Source organism: Salmo trutta, chromosome 4 (genome assembly GCF_901001165.1).
Source record: "Salmo trutta chromosome 4, fSalTru1.1, whole genome shotgun sequence".
NCBI lineage: Eukaryota > Metazoa > Chordata > Actinopteri > Salmoniformes > Salmonidae > Salmo > Salmo trutta.
The window spans coordinates 53,792,795-53,809,470 of record NC_042960.1 but is presented as its reverse complement, the minus strand read 5'-3'; the positions used below and the strand labels follow the sequence as shown (position 1 = coordinate 53,809,470).

Genomic DNA, 16,676 nt, shown 5'->3' with positions numbered 1-16,676 from the left:
GTGGTTCTTTGTGTATTTATGTCGGAATCAGGCCTTCTTGGAAAGTGTTGGCCCTTTTCGCGGCACGCTTGTAAGGCTCTGATTATCCGAAAGAGGTCCCCACCCATCTTATACTGTTGTTCTCCTCTGCAGTAGTCCGGTATCCGGTGACTTGTGAGTTTATTTTACTTCCATTCGCTCTGAAAGATGCTTCTTTGAAGATTTGGCTAGCCAGCGGTGTAGATGGTTCCCAGTGGGGTGATGAGAGTAGCGTACTACGGTGGATTGAGCCGAGTAGTAGAATGGTTCCATTTCAGTTTGCTTTTCTAGATACTTTTATTAGGACAGCTAATCAGCCGTACCAGTGATTGTCCCGGAGGTGACTATCATCTCTACCTTGTGTTGAGATTCTGAGTTCAAACCACTTTAAAACGTGAGCTGCAGCTCAACATTTTTCTAGTCTGCCATGTTAATTCTTAACCCATCATTTTATACAATTTGTTCAAAAGGGGCGGCTCTGTCAGGCTGACACTCTCGGACCTCACTCAAGGGCGCAGTGACTACTTACTTGTACAAAGTTATAGAAACTATAAGGGCACAAGGCGAGACCCAAATGCAGACACAGGAGGCAGATGGTTGAGCTCCGATATTTATTATAGCAAAAGGGATAGGCAAAAGGAAGGTCGGGGACAGGTGAGAGTACATAACCCAGGTCAGAGACCAAACAGTACCAGGCGATAGGCAAGCTCGAGGTTAGAACAGGCAGAGGTTCAGTGATCAGGTCCAAGAACAAACAGTACAAGGGGATAGGCAGACTCGAGTTCAGAACAGGCTGAGTGGTCAGGCAGGCGGATTCAGAATCAGGACAGGCAAGGGTCAAAACCAGGAGGGCTAGGAAAAACCACTGGTTGACTTGGCAAAACAAGATCAACTAGCACTGAGAGACAGGAAATACAGGGATAAATACACCAGGGGACTAATGGTGAAAACAGGTGACACCTGGAGGTGGGTGGAGACAATCACAAAGACAGGTGAAACAGATCAGGGCGTGACAAACAATTTCCTCTTATACACTGCTCAAAAAAATAAAGGGAACACTTAAACAACACAATCTAACTCCAAGTCAATCACACTTCTGTGAAATCAAACTGTCCACTTAGGAAGCAACACTGATTGACAATACATTTCACATGCTGTTGTGCAAATGGAATAGACAACAGGTGGAAATTATAGGCAATTAGCAAGACACCCCCAATAAAGGAGTGGTTCTGCAGGTGGTGACCAAAGACCACTTCTCAGTTCCTATGCTTCCTGGCTGATGTTTTGGTCACTTTTGAATGCTGGCGGTGCTTTCACTCTAGTGGTAGCATTAGACGGAGTCTACAACCCACACAAGTGGCTCAGGTAGTGCAGCTCATCCAGGATGGCACATCAATGCGAGCTGTGGCAAGAAGGTTTGCTGTGTCTGTCAGCGTAGTGTCCAGAGCATGGAGGCGCTACCAGGAGACAGGCCAGTACATCAGGAGACGTGGAGGAGGCCGTAGGAGGGCAACAACCCAGCAGCAGGACCGCTACCTCCGCCTTTGTGCAAGGAGGAGCAGGAGAAGCACTGCCAAAGCCCTGCAAAATGACCTCCAGCAGGCCACAAATGTGCATGTGTCTGCTCAAACGGTCAGAAACAGACTCCATGAGGGTGGTATGAGGGCCCGACGTCCACAGGTGGGGGTTGTGCTTACAGCCCAACACCGTGCAGGACGTTTGGCATTTGCCAGAGAACACCAAGATTGGCAAATTCGCCACTGGCGCCCTGTGCTCTTCACAGATAAAAGCAGGTTCACACTGAGCACATGTGACAGACGTGACAGAGTCTGGAGACGCCGTGGAGAACGTTCTGCTGCCTGCAACATCCTCCAGCATGACCGGTTTGGCGGTGGGTCAGTCATGGTGTGGGGTGGCATTTCTTTGGGGGTCCGCACAGCCCTCCATGTGCTCGCCAGAGGTAGCCTGACTGCCGTTAGGTACCATGATGAGATCCTCAGACCCCTTGTGAGACCATATGCTGGTGCGGTTGGCCCTGGGTTCCTCCTAATGCAAGACAATGCTAGACTTCATGTGGCTGGAGTGTGTCAGCAGTTCCTGCAAGAGGAAGGCATTGATGCTATGGACTGGCCTGTCCGTTCCCCAGACCTGAATCCAATTGAGCACATCTGGGACATCATGTCTCGCTCCATCCACCAACGCCACGTTGCACCACAGACTGTCCAGGAGTTGGTGGATGCTTTAGTCCAGGTCTGGGAGGAGATCCCTCAGGAGACCATCCGCCACCTCATCAGGAGCATGCCCAGGCGTTGTAGGGAGGTCATACAGGCACGTGGAGGCCACACACACTACTGAGCCTCATTTTGACTTGTTTTAAGGACATTACATCAAAGTTGGATCAGCCTGTAGTGTGGTTTTCCACTTTAATTTTGAGTGTGACTCCAAATCCAGACCTCCATGGGTTGATAAATTGGATTTCCATTGATTATTTTTGTGTGATTTTGTTTTCAGCACATTCAACTATGTTAAGAAAAAATAATTTAAGATTATTTCATTCATTCAGATCTAGGATGTGTTATTTTAGTGTTTCCTTTATTTTTTTGAGCAGTGTAGTTTCTAAAATCATGTCCCTCTCAAAGAAAACATTCATCAACGAGCATTTTATAGCAAAGTCCATCCTCCTGGATGTTCATGACAAACAGAAGTATGGAATGGGTCACAAGGTTACTAATAATTCACAGCAAACAGTATCTGCTGTAAATACTGTCCTCATTGTGTAGAGACCAGGGTCTGGCACCGAGCCATATCTCCATTGTACCTTAATAAAGAACAGAAACAACAACTCATGCTATGGAAAGCGGTCTTGTTAGGTTTATCACCCAAAGCATCGTAAATATTCTGTCAGTGTTAAATCTCCCAGAGGCACATCCTCAGTAGAACACACACAGATGAAAGTGTTCTAAGAACCCACTATTCTGTTGCAAAAAACAATTTGATGCAATAACAGCATTATAACAATCTTGTAATTTCCCCACCATACAGAACACTTTGTTGTTGTATAGTTGATAGTCTGTAGCAGCAATCAACAGTATACATTGTATTCAGACTTTAGACATTTGGTTAAAAAAATATTTAAAAAATAAAACTAAAAAACAGGTTTATAGAAAGTTTTGCAAATGTATTAAAAATACAAATAAACTGAAATACCTTATTTACATAAGTATTCAGATACTTTGCTATGAGACTCTAAATTGAGCTCGGGTCCATCCTGTTTCCATTGATCATCCTTGAGATGTTTCTACAACTTGGAGTCCACCTGTGTTAAATTCAATTGATTGGATATGATTTGGAAAGGCACACACCTGTCTATATAAGATCCCACAGTTGACAGTGCATGTCAGAGCAAAAACCAAGCCATGAGGTCGAAGGAATTGTCCGTAGAGCTCCGAGACAGGATTGTGTCGACGCACAGATCTGGGGAATGGTACCAAAGAACTTCTGCGGCATTGAAGGTCACCAAGAAGTGACTCTGGCCGGGCAGCCAGCTCTTGGAAAACTGAGCAATCGGGGAAGAAGGGCTTTGGTCAGGGAGGTGACCAAGAACCCGATGGTCACTCTGAAAGAGTTCCAGAGTTCCTCTGTGGAGCTGGGAGAACCTTCCAAAAGGACAACCATCTCGGCAGCACTCCACCAATCAGGTCTTTATGGTAGAGAGGTCAGACGGAAGCCAGTCCTTAGTAAAAGGCACATGACAGCCCGCTAAGAGTTTGCCAAAATACACCTAAAGGAATCTCACAACATGAGAAACAAGATTCCCTGGTCTGATGAAACCAAGATTGAATGCCAAGTGTCACATCTGGAGGAAACCTGGCACCATCACCAACGGTGAAGCATGGTGGTAGCAGCAGCATGGTGGTAGCAGCAGCATGCTGTGGGGATGTTTTTCAGCGTCAGAGTCTGGGAGACCAGTCAGGATTGAGAGAAAGATGAACACTGCAAAGTACAGAGATCCTTGATGAAAACTTGCTCCAGAGCGCTCAGGACCTCAGACTGGGGGTGAAGATTCACCTTCCAACAGGACAACGACCCTAAGCACACAGCCAAGTCAATGCAGGAGTGGCTTCGGGACAAGTCTCTGAATGTCCTTGAGTTGCCCAGCCAGAGCCCAGGCTTGAACCCGATCGAACATCTCTGGAGAGACCTGAAACTAGCTTTGCAGCAACACTCCCCATCCAACCTGACAGAGCTTGAGAGGATCTGCAGAGATGAATGGGAGAAAGTGTCCAAATAGAGTTAAAATAATTTAAAATACCCCAAAAAATGACTTAAGTAGTATCTTTACTTTTATTGACAACTTTTGCTCCACTACATTCATAAAGAAAATGTACTTTTTACTCCATACATTTTCCCTGACACACAAAAGTACTCGTTACATTTCGATTGCTTAGCAGGACAGGAAAATGGTCCAATTCACACACATCAAGACAACATCCCTTGTCATCCCTACTGTCTCTTATCTGGCAGACTCACTAAACACAAATGCTTTGTTTGTAAATTATGTCTGAGTGTTGGAGTGTGTGCCCCTGGCTATCCGTAAATTAAAAAAAACAAGGAACTTGTGCCGTCTGGTTTGCTTAATATAAAAGGAACGTAAAATGATTTATACCTTCTGATACTTAAGTATATTTTAGCAATTACATTTACTTTTGATACTTAATATTTAAACTCAAATACTTTGACTTTTACTCAAGTAGTATTTTACTGGGTGATTCACTTTTACTTGAGTAACCTTCTATTAAGGTATCTTTACTGTTCCTCAAGTATGACAATTGGTTACTTTTTCCCACCACTGCCAAGCTTGAAACATACCGAAGAAGACTCGAAGGCTGTAATCACTGCCAAAGGTGCTTCAACAAAGTACTGAGTAAAGGGTCTGAATACCTATGTAAATGTGATCGATTTCATTTGTAATACATTTGCAAACCTTTCTAAAAACCTGTTTTTGCTTTGTCAGTTGGTGTGTAGATTGATTAAACCCCCCCCCCCCAAAAAAGAATATAACAAAATGTGGAAAAAGTGAAGGGGTCTGAATACTTTCCGAATGCACTTTAAATCTCTCCAGTGCTATATTTGTATTTTTTTTCAAAAGCTCTCAGCTGTGCCTGCCTGTCAGGGACAAAGGCATCTAAAGCAGGGCAGGCTATAAGACACTTACCAGTGAATTGAAATCACTATCCACAAACTTCTCCCTCCATAGGAGAAAAAGGTCAACACAGGTAAGACTCATTCTGTCATTTGAGTTCTTCTAGGTTTGCATTAGAATGTAGTTTGAGAATAATTTAACAAGGACTGTTATTTGACTGATGTCTATTTTAAGAAATGTTTTATTGGTCTATGCCTCAGGCTTTATTGCGACTGATCGTGTCCTCGACATCAGCATAAACATGGTGCTTTCAGAAAGTATTCACACCCCTAGACTTTTTCCACAATTAGTTGTGTTACAGCCTTAATGTAAAATGTATTAAATTGAGAATTTGTTTCACTGGTATACACACACACACACACACACACACACACACACACACACACAATACCCTGTAATGTCAAAGTGGAATTATGGAAAGCTGAAATTGGTAAGAGTATTCAACCCCTTTAACGGCAAGCCTAAATTAGTTCAGAAGTAGAAATTTGCTTAATAAGTCACATAAGTTGCATGGACTGACACTGTGTGCAATAATACTGTTTAACATGATCTCTGTGCCTCACACATACAAATAATAGTAAGGTCCCTCAGTTGAGCATTGAATTTCAAACACCACAATGAACAGGGAGGTTTTCCAATGATTTGCAAAGGTTACCTATTGGTAGATAGGTCAATTCAAAAAGCAGACATTGAATATCCCTTTGAGCATAGTGAAGTTATTAGTTACACTTTGGATGGTGTATCAATACACCCAGTCAATACAAAGCACAGGAGGTTGGTGGCACCTTAATTGGGGAGGATGGGCTCATGGTAATGGCTGGAGCAGGGGATTAGTGGAATGGTACCATTCCATTTGCTCCGTTCCAGTCATTATGAGCAGTCCTCCCCTCAGCATCCTCCACTGCTACTGTACAAAGAAACAGATGTCCTTCCTAACTCAGTTGCCGGAGAGGAAGGAAACTGCTCAAGGATTTCACCATGAGGCCACTGGTGAAATCAGTTAGAGTTTAATGGCTGTGATAGGAGAAAACTGAGGATGGCTCAACAACATTGTAGTCACTCTACAATACTAACCTAATTGTCAGAGTGAAAAGGAAGCCTATACAGAATAAAAATATCCCTTGTTGCAATAAGGCACAAAACTAAAACTGCAAAAAAGTGACGAAGAAATTAACTTTTGGTCCTGAAAAGAAATCGTTATGTTTGGGGCAAATCCAACAGCACATCACCGAGTACCACTCTTCATATTTTCAAGCATGGTGGTGGCAGCATCATGTTCTGGGTATGCTTGTCATTGGCAAGGACTAGGGAGTTTTTTTTAGGATAAAAAGAAACAGAATAAAGCTAAACACAGGCAAAATCTTAGAAGAAAAAAAAACTGGTTGTCTGCTTTCCAACAGAAAATGGGAGACAAATTCACCTTTCAGCAGGACAATAACCTAAAACAAAAGGCCAAATATACACTGGAGTTGCTTACAGTACCAAGATGACATTGAATGTTCCAGAGTGGCCTAATTACAGTTTTGACTTAAATCGGCTTGAAAATCTATGGCAGGTTTAGTAAATGGCTGTCCAGCCATGATCAACAACCAACTTGACAGAGCTTGAAGAATTTTAAAAATGATCATGTACAAATATTGTGTAAAGCTCTAAGAGACTTACCCAGAAAGACACTCAGCTGTAATTGCTGCCAATTACCCCTGTATTGGACTCAGGGGTGTGAATACATAAGTAAATGAGATATTTCATTTCCACTAAATTTGCAAACATTTCTAAAAACATGTTTTTACTTTGTCATTATGGGGTATTGTGTGTAGATGGGTGAGGAAAAACTATTTAATCCATTTTGAATTCAGGCTGTAACAAAATGTGGAGTATGTCAAGGGGTATGAATACTTTCGGAAGGCACCGTAACCCCAATCCTTGTTTGTGCTCAGTCCTCATTGCCTATGTGATTTTAGAGAAAATGTTCAGTTGAGTTAACATTCTGAAAATAAAAGATTTAATCTATACCTTCACCGGGATGTTTAATAAGTTTACCTTATCTTGCATTAACAAAACACCAATTATTACCTGAATTTACAGGACACAACAGATCCAGAACATCATCATCTGAGTGTCTTAGCAGTAATAAAATCCTTATTCATTACATTTCCATTTCTACATTCAGTAATAGTATATTTTGTCCCATATTGACCTACTACTCTGTCTACTTCTAGTGTCATATGAAGGTATTTTGTCCATCCAAAGTTTGAAGCAGGTTGAGAACCCATGGAAAGGCATTACTCTAAACCGTTGCATAGTGTTGGCCATCATCATTGTGCTTGTGAGCTCAGGGGTGAATGAAGTACATGGTGAGCGTTGAAACGTATGATATTAAAAATATAATCCATGCACACAAACTAGCTCATGCATTATCTCTTGTGGTTTAGATGCGCCGGAAGTATTTCTAGAGGAGAATGATCTTACTCAGATCTTACTTGGAGGCACAGATACACAGCCAGATGGCACAGCTCAGGTACTGGGACTTCTAGCTTAAACTGAGTATACCAAACAACATGAACAAGCACCTACGATTCCTCACATGGCAGCTTCTTGTCATCGTTGCTAGCTCTCTGGCCATCCAGATTGACTACACACAGACTTCTGACCCGTTTTTGTGATGTCAGCTGAGTTGCAACGTGACATCAATAAGGGATCATCGCTTTGCCATGGATTCACCAGGTCAGTCTCATGGAAAGAGCATTAGGTGTTCCTAATGTTTTGTATAATAGTGTATTTTCTGTGTCCTTCTCATTTGTTATTCAGTGTGTTAGTTATAAGTGCTCTGCTTTGGAACCTTATGTTGCGTGCCTGGTGTTTCCTCTTCTCGCCCTCCAGCCTCTCTGTGGGACAGTTTGCCGAGTTGGGGATCAGACCATGGAACAAAAGGAAAACCAAAGAGAAGAGGGGGAGTCTTGAGGATCAGAAATAGAGATGTGTCTAAGGGCTGTGAAGAAATGATAGAGAGCATTATGGAGAATGGTAAAGAGGCTAATACAACAAATAGGCTGACATTTTCAGAAAGAATAATCAAATAATGTCAGTTTGCCCGGTGTTTATTCTATCAAAAACAAGTTATATATATATATATATATAACTTATCTACAGTAGTAGTTTACTACTGTAGAAAGAAACAATTTACAGAACAATTACCAAATATGAAATACAATTTTACTTGTCACATGCGCCAAATATAAACAGGGGTAGACTTTACAGCAAAATGCTTACTTACGGGCTCTTTCCCAACAATGCAGAGTCAAAAAGTAAGTCACACATACTTCACAATGATTTTAAATTAGACCCATACAGTCTTATATGAAGTCTTATCTGATCATGTATAATCTGTCTGCATAAATATGTTTCATATTTAGAGGGTATACAAAAATCAATACAAATTAATAACATTTGCTGGTTCCCATTTCATATTCAATGAAATATTATTTTAGCCTTTAATATGCCCTTTCATTGGATGCAAATTGATAATGATAAAATGGTATTTGAAAGATCCAATATGTGCACTGTGCCATTGAGTTTGCAATTGACGAGTAACAAAAAGTGTATTAAAATGTAAAATCAGCTAATATTTGGCAGAACATGATTGAGCACAAATTGAGAATTAGATGTGGTGATGATGCATTTACAATAAACAAAATTGACTTATGAGTAATGGTCCACCCATTCAGTTGGCCTGGCCCTTGCCATTATTACGGTCATTGGACCACATGGAGGAAACAGTGGCAACCATACTCCTTGGCCACCATGTTGGGTTTGATGGAGATCTTGGTTCCATCCTGAGCCAACTCCACCACCTTGAGGTCCTCAGTGTTTATAGGCACACAAAGGTGAGCGCTCCAGGGCCTCTCTGGACCTGGCTGATCAGGAGGGCCTGGTTGTTACCGTTGGTCAGGGGAAAGCGGCAGACTCCCTGGTAGTTGTAGATGAGCCAGCCGGAATTTCTCCAGGGACACGTTGAGGCTGTGCAGCCGACACAGGTGTCCCTTCCCTGGGCCCTCCTGGCCTGCTGCCCCCTCTCCACACCTATGGGAGTGAAAGAAAAAAATATTTTAAATGACTTGGCAATGCAATCAATGCACAGACATGTATCATGAATTTACATTGAGGCCTGCTCACCTGCTAGTGGTTCCTCACCTTCTTTGGGAAGAACACAGTTCCCGGAGCCTCCACCGCCCGTTCATCCCTGCCCACCTCCTCCGTCCTCATCTGGACCACAACCTCCTCCAGCCTCTGCCTGAGCACCTCCAGCAGGGCAGGCTGTAGGGCCAGCTCCCTGTGGTGCCCCTGGAACAGAGCCCAGTTTGGGAAAGGAGAACAGTGTGAGAGCTGAGGAGTTGAGCAGCCCGGCCAGGACGGTCTCACTGGATGACAGCCCAAGGGACAGGATGGGGAGAGAATGCAGAGTATACAGCGGGACCGGAGCAACCCGTAGTTGTGACTGCGTCTGTGGTGGCTGGACAGCACTGAGGAACTCCTGCAGCTCACACAGAAAAGCATAGGTCCTGGAGGAAGCAGGGGAGGGACTTTGACTTGTCACTGGGAGAAGGACAATTACAAATTTAAGAATCGATGACTTAAAATATTTAAGAAAATGTATTCATAATTATTATTTTTTTAAAGCCAAAGCCAACTGCCTTTTCATTAATTCCTTTAGCCTTTGAGAAAAGCACCAGGGGAATGACACCGACATCACTTCTTGCTCCTTCGTGATACTTTGTAGTTCAGACAAATTTTGCCCTGAGAAGGGTAAATAAGCTTTACAATATGCTTTCATTCCATCAGCGTGTAACTTGGAACGCGATAAGCTGTACAAGATGAAGCATTCATCTTACCTGTACCTGGTGTTTTTGTGTCAACTTTGATTTGCCATTTCAGGTGACTTTTGCCCTCTGATAGCTTTCCTGTTAAGATGAGGAACTGTGTTCCCTTAAAATACATACCGTCTGAAATGGGGAAAGGTGGGAGTCTGATACCAACAGCATCACACCAGTCTTTAAATGGTCTATGGTAAGACAAGAGACTTCTAAAATGTGAGACAAGAAATTCAGTAATGTTGTAAATTAGTAGGTAATGAGTTCTAACCTGTTTGTAAGGCTGTAGATTGACTGGTGAAAGTGATGGCGCTTAAGGCTGCTGTTCTAGTGTTTCTAAAGGCAAGGAGCAGTATGAACTTGATCTTGGAGGGGAGGCGGAGAGTAGACAAGACATAACATACCATTTCATTCAGAATCAGATCCATATCTGGTTGGGTGCCAAACATGTAGCCCATGTTTCTCTTCGTTGGCTTCTTCAGCTAGAATGGAGCACCATCAGTGTGAGCAAACTCCAAAAGCAAGTCAAATCCTCTCAGCTCGCTTTCATGGACCTAAACTTCACAAATTGCTGAAAGCATATCCTCAACTACCTCTACATGAGCTGGTGTACTTCCAAAATATGGAGTGTCCCCACACTGGAGAGCATCAGTATCAGGCAGAATGCACACCACAGCCTCATGGCAGCCCGTCATGTCTGGATCTAACACTTGGTTTGGTTCAGGTCAGCAAGGGAGAAGGGTTTTGTGTTGTACACTGCCTCAATACCATGTGACGTGTCCGTTGAAAGATGGGGGAAACATTGTTTCCTCAACATGTAGAGGAACAGTATGCTAAAAATAAATGGTCTGTCAGACACCTGGATAGGTGCAGTGAAATGGGTTGTTTTACAGGGTCAGCCATAGTAGTACGGCCCCCCTTGGGCAAATTAGGGTTAAGTGCCTTGCTCAAGGGCATACCAACAGATTTTTCCCCTTGTCGGCTCAGGTATTCGAACAAGCAATCTTTCGGTTACTGGCCCAACACTAACCGCTAGGCTACCTGCCGCCCAATGTTGTGAATACTATGGTGGGCTGAGAAAGCTATGGAAAGGAAGCACAAGACTACGGAGCGTTGTGTGTGTTGCAGATTGACACCTGTCCTCCCCGTGGGTGAGGATGGACTGGGGACTGACGAACACCTAAACAAAGATAAGGACGTTTGAAGGAGACAGAAAAACATGAATGTAATCACATTTCTAAAGTCCTTTCATAGACAACTGGCCGACTCTAAACACTATCCTATCGTTTCAATCTCCTGCCTTTTTAGTTTTTCTACACAATGTTTTTTCTTCCAATGCACAAACATATTGGAATGTTCATTGAATTGCCTCAAGTGGCTGCTTTTAAAGATGACTGTAATTGGATGATAGATTAGATACATTTGCATTCAAAAGTCCTGTCAGCAGTTATTCTAAGGACAGTGGGGTGGAGTATGGATGTGCTACATGCCAGATAGATTACAAGTGTGTGTGCTAAATAGGAGCATTCTTTACGTCTGACCGATTAAAGGATCTCTGATGGCCAGACCATGAGATGCTGCTGTTGAGACCTCTGGGGTTGAGAAGGGCCTCATGGACAAATTCCACAGCTGCAGCCTTCTTTTGCAGACGACCAAGGTCATTGAGTTGAGTCTGTCCTGCTTGGTCAACCGTGCCAAGTGATAAAACCAAGGTTCATTTACAAATTCCTGCAGGGATTCACAAATCCACCCCAAAAATTACAATAATGATAATTTAACGGCTTGCAAACACACACAATGCAAAACACTATTTAACAATGTGTATTTGAGTAATCCCAGAACATGACATGAAATATTGCTTTTATTTACTAGGCCTACAGGAAATAGTAAAAAAGTCAATTATTTCCCCAATTGTGGACATTTTTTTTCTGAAATGTGCATTCCCCACTACAGACTGAAGAGCAATTTCTCAAACACTACTGTCCATTTTTGGGCAAACCGATAAGCCTAGCTTTGTACAGAATGTACTACTCTAATAGAAGTAGAAACATTATGAACTTATCCCACACCTACATTGCGTCATTGTCGGGCTCCTTCACTTTAAAGCCTATATATTTTTTTTATATAAAAAAAGAAACTCACCTTTTTAATATGCATAATATCACCAATAAACAGAGACACAAATGAAACACTAAGAAAACATTTTATTAATCATACAAGGCCAAACTAATTTCAATTTGTCATTAATCATATTTAAGATAAAGCACCAACACCAAGAGTTTCCATGACAACCCAGGGTGTTTTGGAAAGTAGGTTTGCCTATTGCACCTCAAACCTGCCCTGGCTTTACTGAGAGTTAAAATAATTCCTTCAACTACACAGCGTTCTCCTATGTAAGGATCACAACACTGAAGGTCAAAGGACATTTCATTTTGAGAAAGACGAGAGGGATTGAGACATGTGTGAGAGAGTAGGAAGAGATGAGGCTTTTCCACTACATCTTCAGCTTTGTCAAACAAACCTGCAGTCTTTTGCTGGTGTGGCTGGATGTGTGTGACAGTGAGAAATTGAGGAGACAAAACATACATCTAAGGCAGTTTGTCAACTCAAAAGCACCAATTTAAGTTACATCAAAATATAAACGTGGTCCCTGGTCCTGAGAAAGGGAGAAACATAAGTCCCAGTTTAAAGACAAATGAAAATATACAGTATTCAAAGTGTTATAGCATTTCAAGATATCTGATAAGTTCCTGAGAGAGAGAGAGACACTTGGCAGGATTCAGTCTTGGTATGTGGAAAAGTATTAAATGTAAAGTTATTCATTGAGAAAATGTATAGAGCACTATACGAGTTCAATATAATTCATCCATATTTGCCAGAGAGATCATAGGCGTAGTTCTTCAGTGGACATATTAGGAAATGGGGCATGTTGTAAAAGTTTGTTGAAACCTGATGTAACAATATTCACTATCCAATACTATTCTCACTCCCACACACATTGCCACGCCAGCCAACTAGGAAGTATATTTTCAGATTAAAAAGTAAACGAGAGCCTGTGTAGAAGTTTAAACCTTTCCCCTCTAGCACAACAGGAGAAGTGTATTGATCAATAGCTGCATTTTCCCTCATTTTAAGTGTAGGAGAGCACCGCACTGTCTGTTTAAGAGTATTAAAACTTGATCTGAATCTTGTCATAGTAAAAGCATAATTGATAAACTGCAATTATATCAAACACCAAGGAAAAAAATGAAAACAACAATTACAAACAGGCCTGTCAGCGCTGTTAACAATGGAATTCGCTTTTCGGTTCATGTCTGACATGAACAAATCATTGTCCTCACTTCACTTGAACAGAAGGGTTGATATACACATTCCTGGTTACAAAGCACTTGTCTACCGGACCACATTGTGACTAATGCTTTGGAGTAATTTTTCTTTGAGGGCATAGGTGAAACAAACAAAACAATGAAGAGAAATGAATATCCTGCTGCTTCACGTCCTCAATTACTAAAGACTCATTTGGCAATCAGATCAAAAGGAAGCCTGATTGTTGCAAACTCACATAATACCTACTAGTTATTCTACTACCAGTTATATTGGAACAATTAACTTGTAATTACAAACAGATGTAATATGCTCACGCTATGGGAAGGAGGCAGTTTTAAGACATATCCCAGGACAAACAGTAGAAATGAGATGACATTTGGTTTTTGGATGCACCCAGAACATTTTCTGAAATCGGTTTGTGTGGTTGAAAGAGCACCAGTATACGTTTTTCTTTAAAAAGCATAAAGTAAATCTGATACAATCCAGACAGTCTAATTTCACCACAAAATCTGTCAGCATGTGTTAAGCACATAGTACAAGCGTTGAGTTTCTCTAGATAAATATATACAATACCAGTCAAAGGTTTACACACCTACTCATTCAAGGGTTTCTATTTACCATTTTCTACATTGTAGAATAGTGAATAGATCAAACTATGAAATAACACATATGGAATCATGTAGTAACCAAAAAAAAAAAAAAAGTCAAAACTTTTAACTGGTACAGTACATCTCAGAGGAGCCCTCATTGACACTGAATAGTCATGGTGTTTCTCACTATTAAAGCACTGGCTTAACAACTCTGCCTCCCTTGGGTGCTGGCCCAACCTGTTTGACAGGTTGTAGAAGCAGCCCCACCCCAAAAAAAGATAATAATTCAATAATACCCCAAAGCAATCTAGGCATTTCTTATTCAGCAACACACCCTTAAACTTAACGGTTAATTAAAATAATAATAATAAAAAATAAAAAAAACATTTACAAATAGTCCTGAACAAGTGGCAAGTTTCTGAAAGCAAAAGGGCGTTTCGCAGTACGCCAAAAATACTGTGTGAAAACGCATCTAATGAGAGCGTTACCTGTTGTCTTAACTCTGAGCCAAATCGTCTGCAGTTGTACACTAGTACAACAATTCAAAAATCTGATAACTACACTTTAAATACAAGAAAGAATGCCAGAAAATGGCATTTAAAACGTCCCTGTGTACAAGAAGCACCAAGTATCGACAGTTGATGTTCTTAATATTGTATAAATAAAATTAGGCACAGTCCAGAGTTATACAGATTGTAGCACCAATGTTTTCAGACTACGTTAAGTACACACTTATACCTATTGCATTCTACACTGTTACACATTTCAGGAGAACAAAATAAACAAAAACGTGACAGCATAAATATAATCAAAATTATACACAATTAAACAGTCAGAATGTCTCCCATTCACAGTACAATGTTTACAGAAATGAAATAAATCAAAAGATGTGAAAATTGCCCAGTAGTTTGTTGTTATTCATGCATTTCCCAGTGTGCGCGCGGGTGGGTGAGGATGTTTGTATACCAGTGTGCGCGCGGGTGGGTGAGGATGTTTGTATACCAGTGTGCGCGCGGGTGGGTGAGGATGTTTGTATACCAGTGTGCGCGCGGGTGGGTGAGGATGTTTGTATACCAGTGTGCGCGCGGGTGGGTGAGGATGTTTGTATACCAGTGTGCGCGCGGGTGGGTGAGGATGTTTGTATACCAGTGTGCGCGCGGGTGGGTGAGGATGTTTGTATACCAGTGTGCGCGCGGGTGGGTGAGGATGTTTGTATACCAGTGTGCGCGCGGGTGGGTGAGGATGTTTGTATACCAGTGTGCGCGCGGGTGGGTGAGGATGTTTGTATACCAGTGTGCGCGCGGGTGGGTGAGGATGTTTGTATACCAGTGTGCGCGCGGGTGGGTGAGGATGTTTGTATACCAGTGTGCGCGCGGGTGGGTGAGGATGTTTGTATACCAGTGTGCGCGCGGGTGGGTGAGGATGTTTGTATACCAGTGTGCGCGCGGGTGGGTGAGGATGTTTGTATACCAGTGTGCGCGCGGGTGGGTGAGGATGTTTGTATACCAGTGTGCGCGCGGGTGGGTGAGGATGTTTGTATACCAGTGTGCGCGCGGGTGGGTGAGGATGTTTGTATACCAGTGTGTGGGTGGGTGAGGATGTTTGTATACCAGTGTGTGGGTGAGGATGTTTGTATACCAGTGTGTGAAGGTTGGACAGAATGCAGAAAGTACCACTACAGCCTTCAGTGGACCAAAGCTAACACGTACAAAATTTTTTTTTACCCGTCCCCTGTGAACACCGTGAGGTAGGGTTCCAGAGACTTGCCTGAAAACAACACGGACAATATTAAGAGTCCCAAAATTACACCTGCATTTTTTCATTGTATCAGTGTTTCAGCAGGGCTATAAAACCAAGAAGCTTAAGTTAGAGTAGTTGAGATTCCTACTTGTGAAGAATGCACATTGCGTTGCAGATCCCTACTCCCTAGCTGGCTCTATAAGTAGTGATTATCAACTGACTGTCTCAGTAATTGAATCCTGTTTCCCCATTACATCCTCAAGTCTTTCTGCTGTTCACTTCCATACATTTTGACACAGCATTCAAATGAATGAGAACACCCTACTATTACGTTTCCAGAAACTGTCGTTATTCACATAAATGATCACACCAAAAACGTTTTTACTCTGAGCTGACTATAGTGCTGTTGCCACAGTGAGGGTACACAGATATGTTATCCAGTGTGTTTGAACCAACAGCTTCTCGTTTCATACTGTAGCCAAAAGCTAATGTGGTCAAATCATATTTAATTCACTGAAGAAATGATCAGGGTTAAAGGTTAGCTAGCAGAGCGATAGAGATGCAGAGTCACAGCTGCATGGTCCCTAGTCCTGTACAGAGTCGGGTTAAACTGGTCGTGTGTGTGTGTGTGTGTGTGTGTGTGTGTGTGTGTGTGTGTGTGTGTGTGTGTGTGTGTGTGTGTGTGTGTATATATATATATATATATATATATATATATATATATATATATAGCTGCGTTTACACAGGCAGACAAATCTTTTTTTGTTTTTACACTAATTGGTCTTTTGACCAATCACATCAGAATTGGTCTGCCTGTGTAAACGCAGCCTGTGGGTGTGTGTGTGTGTGCGTGTGCGCATGCACGCGTGTGTAGGGGGGGGGGGACTAAGAAAGCACCCTGGTGGTCAGATAATGACAGAACAAAGATGA

General features: G+C 42.2%; 1 pseudogene; it reads right to left on the bottom strand.

The window, feature by feature from the left end:
• Positions 1-8,422: 8,422 nt before the first annotated feature.
• Positions 8,423-10,784, bottom strand: LOC115193048 (uncharacterized; annotated as a pseudogene).
• Positions 10,785-16,676: the final 5,892 nt, after the last annotated feature.